Genomic DNA, 20,186 nt, shown 5'->3' with positions numbered 1-20,186 from the left:
TGATATATATTTTCTGTAGCGGGATGTGGGTTTATAGGGGAATAGGGTGGGGAGTAATTTAATAATAATTAATTAATTAATATATGTTTTTAAATATTTATAAGTAATTAATTGGCAAATAATTAATATTAATTAGTTAATTAATTAATATAATTTGGTACATATTTTAAATTAGTAATTAATTGGTAATTAAATAATATTAGTTAGTTAATTACATTATTAGAGTAATTTATTTATATATAATTTTTAGTTACTGTTAATTAATTAATTGGGGAAAAATGATAATAATTATTAAATTATATTAATTACAGCTTATGTGCTAATATATTTACTTTATTGTTATTGTTAATTAATTATTAATTGCTAATTAAATAATATTATTTAACTTTGGGTTAAGGAGTATTTTTAGGGTTCAGGGTCATTTTTGGGTTTTTGGGTAAAGGGGTATTTTGAGTGTTTAGGGGCAGTTTTCAGTTTTTGGGTAAAGGGGTGTTTTTAGGGTTCAGGGTCAGTTTTCAGTTTTTGGGTAAAGGGGTATTTTTAGGGTTCAGGGTCAGTTTTCAGTTCATGGGTAAAGGGGTATTTTTAGTGTTCAGGGTCAGTTTTCAGTTCATGGGTAAAGGGGTATTTTTAGGGTTCAGGGTCAGTTTTCAGTTTTTGGGTAAAGGGGTATTTTTAGGGTTTAGGGTCAGTTTTCAGTTCATGGGTAAAGGGGTATTTTTAGTGTTCAGGGTCAGTTTTCAGTTCATGGGTAAAGGGGTATTTTTAGGGTTCAGGGTCAGTTTTCTGTTTTTGGGTAAAGGGGTATTTTTAGGGTTCAGGGTCAGTTTTCAGTTCATGGGTAAATGGGTATTTTTAGTGTTCAGGGTCAGTTTTCAGTTCATGGATAAAGGGGTATTTTTAGGGTTCAGGGTCAGTTTTCAGTTCATGGGTAAAGGGGTATTTTTAGGGTTCAGGGTCAGTTTTCAGTTTTTGGGTAAAGGGGTATTTTTAGGGTTCAGGGTCAGTTTTCAGTTCATGGGTAAAGGGGTATTTTTAGGGTTCAGGGTCAGTTTTCAGTTCATGGGTAAAGGGGTATTTTTAGGGTTCAGGGTCAGTTTTCAGTTCATGGGTAAAGGGGTATTTTTAGGGTTCAGGGTCAGTTTTCAGTTTTTGGGTAAAGGGGTATTTTTAGGGTTCAGGGTCAGTTTTCAGTTCTTGGGTAAAGGGGTATTTTTAGGGTTCAGGGTCAGTTTTCAGTTCTTGGGTAAAGGGGTATTTTTAGGGTTCAGGGTCAGTTTTCAGTTTTTGGGTAAAGGGGTATTTTTAGTAAATTAATTATTAATACTTATTGTTTAGTACATATATATTATATCTTTACTGTATATATTTTTATTTATTAATTTTAAACATTATTAGATACTTTTAAATATGTTTATTTTATTTATTAGTGTTATATACTTACTTTTACATTTATATATATTAAAAAAAATCGATATTTTTAACATCGATATTTTTTACAACGATATTATTTTTTCGATATTTTTGTACTTACCATGTTGTAGATAGGATGTCGATATTTTTGCCCTCGATATTGTTGACTCGATATTCTTGTAGGTCGATATTTTTGTAGTCGATATTCTGTCATAGATCCGCTGTCGCTAACAGCTGTTAGCAACAGCTTCATGGCGAAAGCAACTATTTTGGGTGCCGCTCTGCATGCCAGCGATATTTATCGCTAATGACATGCAAAGTAGGCGTTCCAAGCAAAAGTCTACAAAAACGGCCGCTAACAGACCTACCCCCTATTGGCAATGAGGCCCAGGACCCAGTTAGCGATGACAAAAGTTACGCTAACTGCGTTCATTGCTGGAATTTTTACACCTGCTCAGAACACTATTAACCTATCTACACAATGGGAGGAGGATTGTGGGGCTGGATCCACCAGGGCATATCCGCAAGCATTCTCCTATTGTTGGCCTATTTGAGCTGGATTCCATGCGATGAACAGGCATTTCACCACTATCGCTAGATTAGTTATCACATTTGAGATATGCGCTGCTAATAACGCGCTATCTCGGTGATATAATCCAGCGATAGCTCGCAATAGAAAAATGTGGGCTAAGCGCGCTTTGCGATATTTATTTGAAAGCTTTTCTAGTATGCCCCATAGTACTTTTTCGTAAATTGATCCTAAGGTTTCTGCTAACAAGACCATCATAAGCGCACAATAAGCCAAAGTGTAAAAAGTGAACATTATTGAAATCTACTGACATAACTTCCTGTAAAGGGAATATTGAAATGTACTGACATTACTTTCCATACGAAGGATAACATAAAGTTTACAATGAAGGGTCTGATGTATGAAATTTCCATTTGCAAAACAGAAGTTGCAAATTGCAAGCCAAATGTATGGGAATGGAAAATAATTTTGTCAACCGATCTAAGGACTTATGAGTTGGTTTGCAAACTTCCGAATTGTAGTAGGTAATAGGCCAACCTACTACAACAATATTAGTGAGGTAGGGTGTGAATTACGATTGGATGCCATTACAGACCTATTGGGTCAGAAGACCACCATCAATATGATTGCACTTTAATAAATAAAATCTGTTTTTGGTAAATGCAGTGCATTTTCTTTTGCAGGAAATGGGACTGCATTTCAATGGGACCTCTTCTCTTTTGTGATATGTTACCACCCCAAATTGGGAGTTAGGAACTTTGCAATGTTTCTCGATTACAGTCAGAAAACATTGGCAAACCCATAAGACAATTGCTATTTGGAAATAATGCCCTAAACGTGCCCTTTCAAATAAGTGAATAATTAAGGATTTCTAAACCCAATTTGTGATTTAACGGCATGTTTCCGAATCACAAAATAGATTTTGTTCATAGCCTATAGCCATTTTGCCATTTCAAGCCACGTGATTTTGCAAATCTCAGGCTTTGCAAAAGCAAAAGCAAAATGTATTTGAAGATTAGGACCGACGTTCTTAGTTAGTTTAGAACCAGCTTTATGTTTCTTGCTCTAAAATACACTGGTGGCATCTATGATTCTCAAAGTTTCCATTAAAAGCAGAAGGGGTAGCTAGTTCTTTTTTATTTAAAGGGGCACATTTCTAACCACCACTCAGTATCCCACTAAGTGAACAGTGATTTTGAATTCCTTCAAAATGTTCTACAAACATCATGTTCAACATATACACATAATCTGCCCAGGTGGGATTTTAACACTGGGTCAAATTGTCACATTGCTGGACGCAGGAGCAAAGAGAAATGACAAATTTGTGTTTGACTGGTACATATGTTTTGGGCAATCTGATTGACAAACAAAGAATGTCCCAATGAGTATTTAGCTGCTTATCAAAACTATCCAACACTTCAATTGCTTCAGAAAGTAAATTCACGGAATCTGAGAATCCCGAGGCAAGTTGGCCGCTGACAGGCCATAGGGAGTAGTCACACTCTCACCTCTCTCCTGAGGTTACTGGCTACCGCTGGCTGCTGCCAAGAAATGATGCAGACTATTCTTGTACCACGCTGAACTGTTCTCTATGAAGCTTTCACAGAACTATGCTCTGGACATTTAACTGGACTCTGTGGGGACCGTGGCAGCTCTCCTCAAGTGAAATAAGGCACGCTCGCTTACGCATCCTTGAGCTTATTAGCGGGGCAGTTAGGCAGTGCTGTCGCTTTGGCTGGTCGAACCTAAGACAAGCCATGGCGCCAAAACCCCAAAAAGCACCAAGGGAGCAAAAGGAACAAAGAGAGAAGGACAAGGAGAAAGCTGCCTTTAGTGATCCGGGTGTATCGGCGGCTAACTTGAGGACAAAGACACAGTCCCGGAGACCCATCGAAAAGAATGTTGATGAGATTAAGTTAATCGCTAGCAACGAAAAGAGAAAAGAGAAACAGGAGAAGGAAAAAGGCAATGGTGTTAAAAGAGGAATAAGGTACCACGGAATAACGATGAGGATGGAATTAAAAAGCTACGCTACGCCAGCCTACCTTGTTTGAGTTCTTTGCCCCAATGGTAACACTGTGTTTGCCAAATCTACAGCCTTCAACCGCCATAGCAGCCGGAGGCGCGCACATCCAGCGAGAGTTGAGCAGTGGAGAGTACCGTCGAGGCGAGGCATATCGACTGGTGGAGACGCAGGCCGTTGAGGGAGTTACCGATCGTCGGATCGCAGAGTCTGCAGAGGCCGGGTCAGAGACACACAGCAGCAGATGGCAGAGCAGCATCAGGAACTCACAGCATCGCTGCATTGACTGGGCTGCCAAGCAATACAGGCTCCAGAGATCTCTAAGGACCGGTAGGTAGGGGGAGATAGCGCGGCGGATTCAGCTGTATCAGGAGGGCCAGGAATTAATCCCTCACAGCCACACTCTCAGAGTCAACTGCAGACTTCCAGCTTTGACCTCGTATATACAATGCTGAAGCAGATGCAGGGGGAGGCCAGGTCGGAGAGCCGCAGAGCTAGACAGGCAAATAAGAAAATACAGGGGTCGCTGCGAAAAGTCAATAAACTGTATTCAGATCTAGTGGACAGGGTCACGGTGGTCGAAGAAAGAACTGGGAAGTAGGAAGATGAAGTCGTAAAATGGCAAGAGTTCAGACAGGATCTGGAGAAGACAAGATCAGACATTGTATGGAAGCTCGAGGATTTTTGGGAATCGACATAGAAGAAATAACATAAGACTATTGGGTGTGGCAGAGGGGAAGGAAGGGCAGGATGTAGACCGCGTGGGTCTGGGAAAATGAAGTCCAGCGTGCTCATAGATTTCCTCTGACTCAGAGAAAGGGTAACACTACAGAGAAACCGAGGGCAATTCTGGTTTTCATAGGGAACTATCTGTTAAGAGAAGAAATCATGAGCAAAGCTAAGCCCGAGGCTAAGCGTACCTACAAAGACACAACGTTTTTTGCTAGGCCTGACTTCTGCCACACCACTGTGGAAAGAAGATGGCGGATGAAGCAACTAATAACACAATTTCAGAACTTAGGGTGTGAGGCCTATTTGATGTTCTCTAGCCACCTCAAAGTAGAGAGAAATGGGCAGTTCAGGATATTTTACTCAGAAGTTAAGGCCCAAGAATGTCTTACTTGGATTAAGGAAAACAGAGGTCAGAGCAGCATGACTGATGTTGTGAAGCAAACAAATCGAAATTCTCAACAATAGGAGTATGGAAAAAGCTTAATGGGTAATTGGGTCAGAGACTTCAGCATTAGAGGAAGCAGTGGCAGCGGTACCAGTTTTAAAAAAGGGATGTAGAAATGAGGTGAAAGGAGGGAGGGGGGGAGCGACAACCCAGGGTCACAGCTGTCACATATAGGTCAGGATTGACCTATTTGCCAGTAAGGGAGGGGGCACGTCAGGGGGGCTCCCAGGAGAGCGGGAGGGAAGGGAGTGGGTACAGGGCACGGCACATTGATTCAACACATGGGGGTATTGGGAAGGGTAGCAAGATGGCTGAGCACACAAGGTAATAAAGTACGAGGAAAGGAAATAAGCAAGAAATCTAATAAAGGAAAAAAAGTGTCTAAATACTGCAGGGCTATTTGGTTAGGACAACCACCGGATGTATTTTAATGGGTACCCGATTTGTGACATGGAATGTGTGCGGACTAAATGAGCGGCAGAAGAGGCAAAAGGTCTCCACCCTATTAAAAAGTATGAGGGGCGATTTTTAGTGCCTGCAGGAAACACATATCATGGGGACACAAGGGTATCTTTTGGATCAGCTAGAGTTTCATGTATTGGCATGCTCAAAACAGGGTTCCAGAAATAGAGTAGTGGCTATATTATCCAGGCGCAGGGGCATTGTAACCAGAAAGAAGCTAGAAGACAAATGGGGCAGATGGGTCCTTGTGGAGTGTCTTATTAATGGGGAGTGGATCACCCTTGGCTCAATTTACGGCTCAACTGAAGATGACCCAGAGATTTTTGATTTTTTAAATGTGGAACTAGCTACCTGGGCCCCCCGTATTGTTCTGGCTGGGGATTTTAACATTAATGGGGCGGACGGTTTAGGGTTAGGGTCTCAGGGGAGATATCAAGGTAGAAAGAAGAGGGTATGTCAAGCAATTCTTAGCCTTGCAAGAAACAATGAATTGATAGATGTATGGGGCAGTCTAAAACCTGGGGAGAAAGGGTTTACATTTTATTCGGCCCCACACAGGGTATGTGTACGACTAGACTACTTTCTCATCTCTAATGCCCTGTTTTCTTTATCAAAAATTGAGAGGCTGCCTCGTATACTCTCCGACCACAAACCCTTGATTCTGAACTTATCCTTGGCAACAACGCACAGAAGTGAGAGGGTATGGACCTTTGAGAGAGGGCTGCAGAATGACGATAATTATATGCTACATATGACACAATGGATTAAAACATTTCTCGAGATAAATAGGGGGAGTACTGCGCCAGGCATTGCTTGGGATACCTTTAAGGCAGGAGTCCGGGGGGAGACCTTAGGTTTTAACACTCACAAATGAAAGCAAGAGCAGTTGAGAAACCTGGAATTAAATAATGCAGTACTGGAGGCCGAGGGCGAGTTGACTAAATGTGTGTTATCAGGTACATTGATTGATCAGGCTCTTATTAAAGTGGCAAAGGCAAAAATGGAAGAAGAGGATGTAGTGAATAAGGCTGCCAAGATTTATCTGGCTAATAGGGAAAGATGTCACGAGTTTAGTGAAACAGTGGGACGCACTCTAGCGGTACGTGCTAGACAAAAGGTGGCGACAGGAGAGGTAAGGGAAATTAAGGATAGTAACTAAATACAGATCCGCAAGAGATTCGGGAAGTATTTAGACAATTCTATGCAACGCTATATAATGAGCAACAAGGCAAGGATCCTGAAGGAATAAGAGCATACCTAATAGATATACCACTGGCAACTTTAGGGGAACAAGAACGTGAGAGATTAGATTCAAATTTTATAATTTATACCCCTTTGGAGCCAGAAAAGATAAAGGTTGCTATGATGAGTCTCCCAACTGGGAAGGCAGCAGGGCCAGATCAAATTCCAACAGAGTTCTTTAAGGTGTTTTGGAATATATTGGGCCAGGACATGATAAGTACGATAGAACAAGCACAGACAGGGATATCCAAACCGGGTTCTTGGGCAGGGGCAGACGTCGTTATTATTTTAAAGAAGGGGAAGCCCCCAACTGATCCTCTTTCATATAGGCCAATCACTCTAATGAACGGCGATACAAAGGTTTATTCTAAGGCACTGGCAATAAGGTTCGCTAGTATAATAGACACATTGGTGAGTGGTAACCAGCATGGCTTTATTCCAGGGAGAGGCACTACCCACCGTACTCGGAAAGTAATCACTCTATTTGATGCCACGGAAGTCACAGGGGACCCGATGGGGGTAAAGTTGTTAGATGCTGAGAAGGCGTTTGATCGGCTCTCCTGGGACTATCTGTGGCATATTTTAAGGGGAGCTGGTTTTGGGGATGGGTTTGTTAGAGCAATACAAGCACCATATAGAGCTCTGGCAGCCTGTATTAGGGTAAACACAGGATCAACTCTGCCACTACAAATCAAGAGGGGAACAAGGCAAGGGTGACCGTGCTCCCCACTGCTGTTCTCTATGTATCTGGACCCATTGATTCGCAGAATGGCGACAAATGAGAACAGCACTCCATTGTCTACATATAGGGGGCAATGTAAGATACTGAATTTGCCGATGATGTGGCGGTCCTTACACCAAACCCCACGGAGGCTATAGCACATGTGGAGTTGGAGGCTCTGAACTTCGGTAAGGTGTCAGGTTATTCGTTAAATACCTCCAAGACGCAAACAATAAAGAACCAAAAGGTGGACTGTCTCGAACAGCGGGTAATGCATTCGGGAGTATACTTAGGGGTCACGATTACCTCCGATCTAGACAATCTGGCCGAAGCAAATATAACCCCTATAATTGCTAAAGTGAGAAAGGACTTGGATAGGCTGCAGAATCTACATCTATATATAGTTGGCCGTACCAATGTTGTGAAAATGATGATACTGCCTAAGTTTTTGTATATTTTTAGGGCAGTTCCGCTGTTCTTTGAAATAAATGGTTTAAGATTTTAGAGTGTATGATTAACAGGTTTGTGTGGGCCAAGGGAAAGACTAGAAGGGCATTAGGATTTATGGCACTCCCAAGGGACAGGGGATGTTGGGCGCTCCCGGATCTAAAACTATACTACTGGGCAGCAGCCCTTCATGACGGGTCTGTTAGGGGGAGCAGAGGCAGGAGGGGAGGATGAGCTGGCCACAATAGCAATATATGCTTTGGTTCTGAGGAATGAGGCAGAAAATGTGCTTCTTAAACATTCTGATTCAAGTTATTTTAAGAGAACCCGGTTCAAGACGATTATGGCAGCGCATAACATCTGGATGGCTTTTATGAAGAGATTTGGCCTAGGGAAATATAAAGCATATACGAGAATGATTAACAATTCTACATTCCCCAAGATATCTTTGCTGATTTCGTTTTTAAAGAGTGAGGGAGAAAGGGTATTACAAAGATTGGGGATGTCATGGGCATACAGGGAATGATGCAATTCTCGTAGATCCAGATGAAATATGGATTAGAGTCAAGACAATTTTTTAAATACTTGCAAATGAGAAGTTTTATAGCAAATAAAGTGGGGGGCGGCGGGATTCGAAAAGAACTCAATCATGGAGATTGTCCACGGGGGGGGGGGGGGGTAGACAAGGAGAAAAGGAGTGCTTTAACTTGTCCTTAGATATGGGACAGAACATCTTGTGTTCGGCAACTCTCCAAGCGGAGCACTATAAAACGCTGTACCGGTTGTATTATAAACCTGCAAGAATTGCACAATGGGGGGGCTCAACAGGAATTAATTGTCCAAGATGTGGAAGTATGGAGGCCGACATTGTGCACATATTTGCGGCATGCACTCATCTCCGCACAACACTAAAAGATATCGAGATGTTTCTTTAAAGATCATTAGGAATACAGGTTACTTTAGCTCCTTCAATAATACTGGTGGGAGTGAATGACGATGATAGACAGATTGAAGGTGGATACTTTATCTTTGTATCAATGGCAGTATTAAGGCTATGCATTGCTTCAGCATGGCTAGACCCACTACCACCGTCATATCATCAATGGCTAGCTTGGTTATTGACGACTTATAATTTAGAGAAGGCAATCTATGCAAGAAAGGGAAAGAAGGGAAAGAAACTGTGTATGCAAATTTGGGAGCCTATAAGTAGATGGAAGGAGGAGAACAGTGCTTAGATTGGTGCAGACTGCATAGATATGTGTAGCTTAATTTGAGTTGCTCAATATATATGCTGTAATATGTATTAGAACTACCTTTGGGAAAATGTAAATGTAATATGTGTTAAAAGATTATTGTTTTTTTTCTGTTTTGCTTTTGCTGTGCCCTGTGCATATCAATGGGAAAAAAAGAAAGTAAATTCACGTGCATATTTCCCTCAATGCTGGCATCATACTATGAAAATGTAAATATGTTCCTTAAAGTGTGCCTCAAAATGTTATTAATCAACTTCTGTTACATTTTTGTACCTACTTGAGCCCACTAAAGCATTTGTTTTATTGCACAATTACATGCATGTTAAAAAAGTTCTCGTTTAATTATTCTATGCTGTACACTGCCCATTTTAATCCAATAAGTGTGGTCTCGTTTTGATGTTGCCACTGAAGCGAGGATTTTCAGAAAGCAGTAACATCAGCTCTTTGTGGTACACACACCTTTTCCATCAAGGTATTCTTCCCATAAAAAGAGCCTGGCACCTGCTCACTATTGCCTATCTGTAGTTTTCAGTTGTATCATGTCCTCTCCCTCAAAAGTGTATGTCGCACAGACATTTTGAAAACGTTTCAAACTCAGATTGGATTTGCAAGGATCTGGATCCCTGCACTCTGTGATGTCATCAGTGATGTCATTTGAGATGTCATCAGTGATGTCACTGGCCATGTCAAGAATGATGTATTATGTGACATCATCAGCAGTGGATTGCGGGTGCGCGAAATATAGTTAGTACAACTAACTATATAGGAGCAATTTCAATGGTTTTGTATGAGTGAAATGCCCAGCTAACTATAACACCCCTAAAACTTATAGTTTTTTGAGTGAATTTTAAATGTTTTTTAAATGCTAATTCCTAACTATATAGGGCCTGAAACCTATGTTTTTTTCAGTGAATTTCAAAGGTTTTTTAAATGCTAATTCCTAACTATATAAGGCCTAAAACCTGTGTTTTTTCCAGTGAATTTCACAGTTTTTTTTAATGCTAATTCCTAACTATATAAGACCTGAAAGCCCACCAGGAATCTAAAGTATGCGCCAGGGGACTGCATTGCAGAGAGGTGTAATGAAGCCACGCCCCTTTTTACACCTCTCTGCAATGCAGCCCCCGTGCATGTTTGAAGAGGGGGAACTAATCCCCCTTGCATACTGGGGGCCCCTGGGGGCCAACTAGACCACCTGGAACCTCCAGTATGTGCCAGGGGGCTGCATTGCAGAGGTGTACTGAGGCTATGCCCCTTGTTACACCTCTCTGCAACGCAGCCCCCTGGCGCGTTTGCAGAGGGGGAACTAATTACCATTGCATACTGGGGGTCCCTGGGGGCCAACTAGCCCACCAGGAGCCTCCAGTATGCGCCAGGGGGCTGCATTGCAGAGAGGTGTAATGAGGCCACACTCTTTTTTACACCTCTCTGCAACGCAGCCCCCGTGCATGTTTGAAGAGGGGGAACTAATTCCCCTTGCATACTGGGGGTCCCTGGGGGCCAACCAGCCCACCTGGAACCTCCAGTATGCCCCAGTGGGCTGCATTTCACAGAGGTGTAATGAGGCTATGCCCCTTTTTGCACCTCTCTGCAACGCAGGCCACTGGCGCGTTTGCAGAGGGGGGACTAATTACCCTTGTATACGGGGGGTCCCTGGGTCATATCTGCCCAAACCCCGATATTCTGAACAATTGAAAATGACTTTTCTTGAGAAACATTTGGATTTGGATTATCATGTCCTATACTTTGGAATTTTTGAAAGACTGACTTTGAGGATGCTATAAATTACTCAAGTCTGCCCGAATTGTGTGGGTAAAATTGATACCTAGTCACTTTGAATAAGAATGTACTTACGTCTCGTCTAACATTTGGAAGAAATATCTAGTTATATGACAACAGGATACCGACATAACTTGAAGGAAATAAGAACGCCCTGAAGAAGTTCTGTTGTACAGAACGAAACGCGTCGGCTGGCTGTGGTACACAAACTTAAGGAAAATAAAAGCATTTGAATATACACCAAGATTCAGCGCTTCAATAAGGACTCTAAGTGATATGATTTGATTGGACTTATTGTGCAAGTGGTGCTGTGCCAAACCTTGGAATATTCTCCACTACTCTCTACTACTTACTCTCTACTACTCCACTACTCTCTAATACTCACTACCTACTACTCTCTCTCTACTACTCACTCCCTACTACTCACTACTACTCTCTACTACTCACTCTCTACTAGTCTCTACTCTCTACTACTCACTCTCAACAACTCTCTCTCTACTACTCACTCTTTACTACTCACTCTCTACTACTCTCTACTGCTCACTCTCTATTTCTCACTCTCCTCTACTCTCTACTACTCACTCTCTACTACTCTCTCTACTACTCACTCTCTACTACTCACTCTCTACTACTCACTCTCTACTACTCTCTCTCTACTACTCACTCTACTACTCACTCTCTACTACTCTCTACTATTCTCTCTCTCTGCTACTCTCTCTTCTACTCTCTACTACTCACTCTCTACTACTCACTCTCTTCACTCTCTACTACTCACTCTTTACTACTCTCTACTACTCACTCTCTACTGCTCTCTACTACTCACTCTACTGCTTGTTCTCTACTACTCTCTACTACTCACTCTCTCCTACTCTCTACTATTCACTCTACTATTCACTCTACTACTCTCTACTACTCACTCTCTACTCTCTATTACTCACTCTCTACTCTCTACCTCTCTGTACTTCTCTTTCTACTAGTCTCTACCTCTCTCTCTCTATCTCTACCTCTCTACCTCTACCTCTCTACCTCTCTCTATATGCACACATATACCCATATATATGCATATGCATTTATATATATGTATGTATATATATATATATATGCATACATATATAAACATTTATAATCTGCATATCTATATAAATACAAATATAAATGCATGCATACATATACATATATGCATACATATTCATGTTATTTACATGAAAGTTTTAAAAACACTAATAAAAGCAAAGCTAAAAAGCCACCTCATTACAAACAGAATGCCTTTAACTTAAACAAGGGCGAGATCTATTGCATTTTCAATGCTTGTTTACTTTGGTTCCACCAAGAAGGCATTCAGATGTGTCACACATTTGCCATAAATTCTGAATGTTAGCACTCTAGTTGCTCATTAGATTACTGTAGTAAAGCTACTGCTCACCAGGGAAGTCTGCTGCTGGTGTTCAAAGTGCATGTTTCAGTCTGCATATCAGAATTTCTTTAATGAAATAGAAGAGGATTTGAGAAGTCACTCAAAATGTGCCCTAATTTTTCTTTCTGAAGCACTAATCATACTTTCTATGGCAAAATGAGCCCCCTCATTTCGTTCCTTTTTAAATAAAATGTTTTCAGACTTACCACTTCATTCCAATCAAGATGGCTTCTGGTGTGCCATACTTTTGTCATAAGTAAGACTGTTAGCGCTCTAGTTGTTCTTTAGCTTTTTATAATACAAGGGGGACCCAACGGATAGCTAAGTACCATGGGTATAACTACGTTATAAAGAACAAGGGTCCTTAGCTTATTTACGAATCAAAACAATACAATATAGGAACACAATGGAAAACTATACGAGTTACGATTTCCAAACCCAGCCGGGAAAGGAGTTTATTTTCTGGAGGCAATGTCCAATCTTTCAATATACACGAAATAGCTTGACACAAGCCTGTGCCGTACAAAAAAAGAGGGAAAGGAAGGATAGAATTAGGGTGAAACAGGTGTCTTTCAGGCAAAGGAAGAGAGCAAGGACAGGGTACTGTGAACAAATCAAAGATTAATAACAGTATCGCCTGGAGTAGAGTATACACAATCTCATTTACCAATATTATAAGTGTAAACCCACTCATAGGTGTCGACGTTTCGATCCCTATTGCTCAACTAGATACATGGGATCATCATCAGGACTTTTTAATAAACAAAACATGCCTGAATGAAATATAGCCTGTTAGGAGAAAAGAGAAGAAAAAAGGATTTTTCCAAAGACTTAAGAGAATTTTGCACATATATACCAACTTTGTAACGATTTCTCAGTGTGTGACCAAGTGCACAGTGTTTGTGCCCTAATGGAGAACATAATAACAACAATATTAACACAATCCTCGGAATCGCGGTGCCATGCGTGAGAAATTGCGTCAGAGAGCTGTGCCGTGAGGGTGCTTAGTCTACGGGCGAATGGATTTACATTGTGGGGTGATAGTGCCAGACTTAGTGACTACGGGTAGTGCAACTAAAGGGCGCCCTTAGGGTTCTACATTGAAATTGGTGTATTCATACCTCAGTAAACCGAGGTGAGAGACCTCAAAAGGGAGGTGTCCTTCTCTTCAGAATGCAGCGATGGTGCTAAAATGGGGGCAGAATATATAAAGTTTGGTTTATGGATCTGAAAGGTCATGAAAGCGGTGGGGAGTAGGATAAAAGTAAACCTACCACGTAGATACACGTCAGGGAGGTCTTTATGGGGGTCCAGAAGAAAATAGCTTGATTTAAAAATAAATGGATGAGATTCGAGGTCCGTTTACAACTGCATAGAATGGCAGCTCTGAAATCACAAAGTGAAACTAAGGTCAGTCGGGTGACAATGGCAGAGGGCTCCCAACTATGGTGGTAGGAAATTGCAGGACCTACCTTACTCCACTCTAAATGAGATCGGGGAGTAGCTTTATCAGTGCAGGCAACGATGGCCGTGCATGTGGAATGCCAACAGTGTGGCGTTACAGACGCTGTAACGAGATAGGAAAAGCATTTCAGCGCATGGCTTAGTAACGGGCCATGAACCGAACAGGGAACAATATCGAAGATATTAACTTACCAAGTCTGAGTGAAGACGCGTCTCTCCTGGGGCTGCTCGGTCAATGCCGGATGCAGTGCAGCGGTAACAGTGTACGGGCGGACTGAATACAGCCTCGCCGGTCACGTGACCGCTATTGCGAGCGTCATATCAGATTGTAAAGGCGGGGGCCAGTTTAGAGTGGATGATGGTAGGCGCTAACGCTGTCAATGTGAGGGGGTGCACGAAATTAAAAACATTGGTGATAAAAGTGTGGCATTCAAAATTGTGACAGAAGTGAAATTTAAATATCAGGATCAACTCCCAAATGCCGATACAGTTTCATTCCTTCTTATTCATACTACATATATGGATCCAATTATGTATTTCCATATAGTAAAAGTCTGCTTGTGAGTCCTAGATTATTTACTGTTTACACTTTTTACCAGGTTATCATGGCGTTCATTCTGCTACTGTTTCATGGTGTAGTCTGTTGCTGTTACATAGTCTGGTTCAATCAGAGCAGTGTAGTCCAGTCCTCACTGCGATTGAGTCCTTTCTGGATGGTATTGAACTGGATGATTGATTTCAGTTCCTCACGGTTCAATATCTGTTGTAGGTTACCACCTCTCTGGGGTAATTTGATGGCCTTCAGAATGGTCCAGCGGAGATCATCTGCTGTGTGGTTCATGTGGGCAAAATGTTCAACCAGGGGTGCGTTGGGGGTTCCACATCTTATGCGACTACGACGTTGGAATAAGCCAACATCGTAGTCGCATAAGATGTGGAACCCCCAACGCACCCCTGGTTGAACATTTTGCCCACATGAACCACACAGCAGATGATCTCCGCTGGACCATTCTGAAGGCCATCAAATTACCCCAGAGAGGTGGTAACCTACAACAGATATTGAACCGTGAGGAACTGAAATCAATCATCCAGTTCAATACCATCCAGAAAGGACTCAATCGCAGTGAGGACTGGACTACACTGCTCTGATTGAACCAGACTATGTAACAGCAACAGACTACACCATGAAACAGTAGCAGAATGAACGCCATGATAACCTGGTAAAAAGTGTAAACAGTAAATAATCTAGGACTCACAAGCAGACTTTTACTATATGGAAATACATAATTGGATCCATATATGTAGTATGAATAAGAAGGAATGAAACTGTATCGACATTTGGGAGTTGATCCTGATATTTAAATTTCACTTCTGTCACAATTTTGAATGCCACACTTTTATCACCAATGTTTTTAATTTCGTGCACCCCCTCACATTGACAGCGTTAGCGCCTACCATCATCCACTCTAAGATGGCCCCCGCCTTTACAATCTGATATGACGCTCACAATAGCGGTCACGTGACCGGCGAGGCTGTATTCAGTCCGCCCGTACACTGTTACCGCTGCACTGCATCCGGCATTGACCGAGCAGCCCCAGGAGAGACGCATCTTCACTCAGACTTGGTAAGTTATTATCTTCGATATTGTTCCCTGTTCGGTTCATGGCCCGTTACTAAGCCATGCGCTGAAATGCTTTTCCTATCTCGTTACAGCGTCTGTAACGCCACACTGTTGGCATTCCACATGCACGGCCATCGTTGCCTGCACTGATAAAGCTACTCCCCGATCTCATTTAGAGTGGAGTAAGGTAGGTCCTGCAATTTCCTACCACCATAGTTGGGAGCCCTCTGCCATTGTCACCCGACTGACCTTAGTTTCACTTTGTGATTTCAGAGCTGCCATTCTATGCAGTTGTAAACGGACCTCGAATCTCATCCATTTATTTTTAAATCAAGCTATTTTCTTCTGGACCCCCATAAAGACCTCCCTGACGTGTATCTACGTGGTAGGTTTACTTTTATCCTACTCCCCACCGCTTTCATGACCTTTCAGATTCATAAACCAAACTTTATATATTCTGCCCCCATTTTAGCACCATCGCTGCATTCTGAAGAGAAGGACACCTCCCTTTTGAGGTCTCTCACCTCGGTTTACTGAGGTATGAATACACCAATTTCAATGTAGAACCCTAAGGGCGCCCTTTAGTTGCACTACCCGTAGTCACTAAGTCTGGCACTATCACCCCACAATGTAAATCCATTCGCCCGTAGACTAAGCACCCTCACGGCACAGCTCTCTGACGCAATTTCTCACGCATGGCACCGCGATTCCGAGGATTGTGTTAATATTGTTGTTATTATGTTCTCCATTAGGGCACAAACACTGTGCACTTGGTCACACACTGAGAAATCGTTACAGAGTTGGTATATATGTGCAAAATTCTCTTAAGTCTTTGGAAAAATCCTTTTTTCTTCTCTTTTCTCCTAACAGGCTATATTTCATTCAGGCATGTTTTGTTTATTAAAAAGTCCTGATGATGATCCCATGTATCTAGTTGAGCAATAGGGATCGAAACGTCGACACCTATGAGTGGGTTTACACTTATAATATTGGTAAATGAGATTGTGTATACTCTACTCCAGGCGATACTGTTATTAATCTTTGATTTGTTCACAGTACCCTGTCCTTGCTCTCTTCCTTTGCCTGAAAGACACCCGTTTCACCCTAATTCTATCCTTCCTTTCCCTCTTTTTTTGTACGGCACAGGCTTGTGTCAAGCTATTTCGTGTATATTGAAAGATTGGACATTGCCTCCAGAAAATAAACTCCTTTCCCGGCTGGGTTTAGAAATCGTAACTCGTATAGTTTTCCATTGTGTTCCTATATTGTATTGTTTTGATTCGTAATTAAGCTAAGGACCCTTGTTCTTTATAACGTAGTTATACCCATGGTACTTAGCTATCCGTTGGGTCCCCTTTGTATTATAAAAAGCTTCTAGCGCAATCACCAGGATTGCAGGGTTGTTCTAAACTCACTTTACCTCGTCGTCGAGGTGTACCTTCCTAGCGCTCCTGTACATACACTACTATATTCCTAGGAATACCTCTTTCCTTTTACTTTTTGCCTTAGGAGATGTCAGACCATGCCCCTTTGTACACGGTAGACCATATTAAACATTTATGCACATTACCGTCACTCCTATCAGAAACCCCAGATGCTCCGACACCTGCAGAGTCGAGTTTACCAGAGCAGTTAGAAAAGCTAAAGAAAAAACAGGTTAGGCTTCAACTGATGATATTAATGTTAACTGATTATCTAAAATCAGGAGTAATCCCACTTGGACTACAAGTGCGCAATATCCCCGGTATCTTCACAGATAATCCTAAATATATAACAAATTTCAGTCACATTGGAACTACATGCTCCAGACAGTGGCTGGCACTGGGTATCGATATTGCTACAGAGACGTTGAAAACACTTGAGACAGAAATTGCTGATCTGCTTAAACAAATTAATGATTCCGACCCCACAGCTGAATGTAAAAAATTACTGGAACAAGTAGACGAAACAATAGCTGATTATTATCGCATTGAACAGAATAAAAAGTCCAACAAAATTAAAAAGGATATCAAAAATTATAGCGCTGAGACCACTTATCCTTATTTAAACAAAGATTTCTACACTAACAGACCCTACTTCAACCCTCAGAACAGACCCTGGGGACGTTTCAATAAACGACAGAATATAGTAGGTTTTTCAGACACCTCAGAAGACTCATCTGACAACTCAGATCCAGGTGAGGGAGGAAGCAACCGTGGGAGAGGACGCGGAGGAGCACAAGGCAATTTTTTACCCAGAGGCCAGCCAGGCACTCCACTGAGAGGGAGGGCCAAGAAACCCAGGAAATGGTTCAACGCTCCAGGAGAGCGGAGGACCAGCAACAACTTTTATCAGTGGTGATACCCACAACACAAACCCTGACTGAAACACTGCCCATTTTTAACCTTTCGAATCATATTTTACAACATTCTGAGTTGGAACTTTTGAAGAAAGGTCTTTCTTTTGTTCCCACTGTGCGCCCAAACTATATGGAACTACAGACAGAGCTACTCCGTTTTTTCAGATTGGTTCGACTTAAAGCATTTTTTCAACTGCACCCAGCGCCCGAACCAAATCGCAATACCCCTTTTTGCCCCCCGTCCACTTTCTTACCAACGGCGAGCATGATTCCGCCAGAGATAATTACGTTTGAAAAACTTATTCTCAAAGAGCTTGAGATTTTTGAAAAGAAGAGATTGTTTATTCCTTACAATATCCCCAAAATTGAAAAGGAGGCAATAGACTCACTCAAATCTAATACTGATTTAATCATTAAAAGGGCGGATAAGGGTGGTGGCATCGTCTTGCAGAATATTGACACCTATAAAAACGAAATCATACGCCAGTTGAACAACAGGGAACACTACTTGAGACTTGGTGGTAATCCTACGGTTGAAATCCAAGCCCTGATTAAAAAGATCACTACAGATGCTAGAGACGAGGGTTTTCTCAGCAAAAAGGAATATACGTTTCTGAATGTCAAATGTCCCCGTCTCCCCGTCATCTACACCCTCCCCAAAGTTCATAAAAGCATTGAGAACCCGCCAGGACGACCGATAGTATCGTCCTGTGGTTCTATTTTGGAGCCATTAGGGTCTTACGTGGACTTTTTCATTAAGGACTTTGTGCCTGCCACATGTTGTTACGTGCGTGACAGCATGCAAATGATTAATCTTGTTGAACATCAGCCCTATGACCCCAGCACCCATACATTGTGTACACTAGACGTAGAGTCGCTCTACACTAATATTCCCCAGGGAGCGGCTCTACGTGTGGTAGAGAGGACACTTGACTCCAGACCAAGACCTCATTGAGTACCGACGTTGTTCATATTGCAGTTACTTGAACTATGTCTCACGAAAAATTATTTTGTCTTTGACGGTACCTTCTACCAGCAGATAAAAGGCACCGCGATGGGAGCAATTTTTGCTCCCCATCTGGCGGTGCTGTACATGGATGCTCTTGAGACAGGCACCATCCTAGCTAACACTAACCCATTCATAGCCAGTATAGGTGTCTGGCGCAGGTACATAGATGATATTTTTCTGATATGGAATTCAGAGAGCGAGATTCTTAACTCATTCCTACACTGGCTGAACAATAACTGCGACAATCTGCAGTTCACTCTCACATATCACAAGACTGAAATACCATTCCTGGATCTCATGATCTACCATGAGTCAGGTGAACTGCTTACTCGCCTCTATAGGAAACCCACTGAGCGCAACACTCTACTCAGATACGACAGCAACCACCCCAAGGCCCTTAAGGACTCACTTCCCTACTCGCAGTTCCTGCGGATCAGACGTAATTGCTCCTCAAAAACTGATTATTTTAGAGAGGCAGGCATCTTGTGCTCCATACTTAAGGCAAGAGGCTATCCAAGCAGAATAGTAAGGAATGCCTCGAAACGGGCATGGTATTGTCCCAGGGAGGTCCTGCTCCAACCTAAGACTAGGCCCAGCTCAGAGAGAATAGCCTGCGTCACGACTTTCTCGCCAATCCCCAATAAAATCCGCAAAACATTGGCCAACTTTAAACTCGGGCCAACTAATTTTTGATAAACCCTTGTTTGTGTTCAAAAAGAGTAGGAATATAAAAGACCATATTGTTCGAGCGGCCCTACCAGCACCACCTCCCATGAACACAATTGAGTCAAACTGGGGCCTGCCCCCCCTGAGAGGTCACGCGAAATGTGGACAATGTATTGTATGTGATCTGACACTTGAGGGGCGCACGTTTAATCACAATAACATCACTATTGACATGAGGGATTTCACAAACTGTAACAGTCACAATGTGATTTATGCGATTCTATGTCCTTGCCCCCTGATGTATGTGGGCCAGACGACACAAAAAATAAAAACAAGAATAAGCCAACATCGTAGTCGCATAAGATGTGGAACCCCTAACGCACCCCTGGTTGAACATTTTGCCCACATGAACCACACAGCAGATGATCTCCGCTGGACCATTCTGAAGGCCATCAAATTACCCCAGAGAGGTGGTAACCTACAACAGATATTGAACCGTGAGGAACTGAAATCAATCATCCAGTTCAATACCATCCAGAAAGGACTCAATCGCAGTGAGGACTGGACTACACTGCTCTGATTGAACCAGACTATGTAACAGCAACAGACTACACCATGAAACAGTAGC

Source organism: Lissotriton vulgaris, chromosome 7 (genome assembly GCF_964263255.1).
Source record: "Lissotriton vulgaris chromosome 7, aLisVul1.2, whole genome shotgun sequence".
Classification (NCBI taxonomy): Eukaryota; Metazoa; Chordata; class Amphibia; order Caudata; family Salamandridae; genus Lissotriton; species Lissotriton vulgaris.
Note: the sequence above shows the minus strand (reverse complement) of the source record.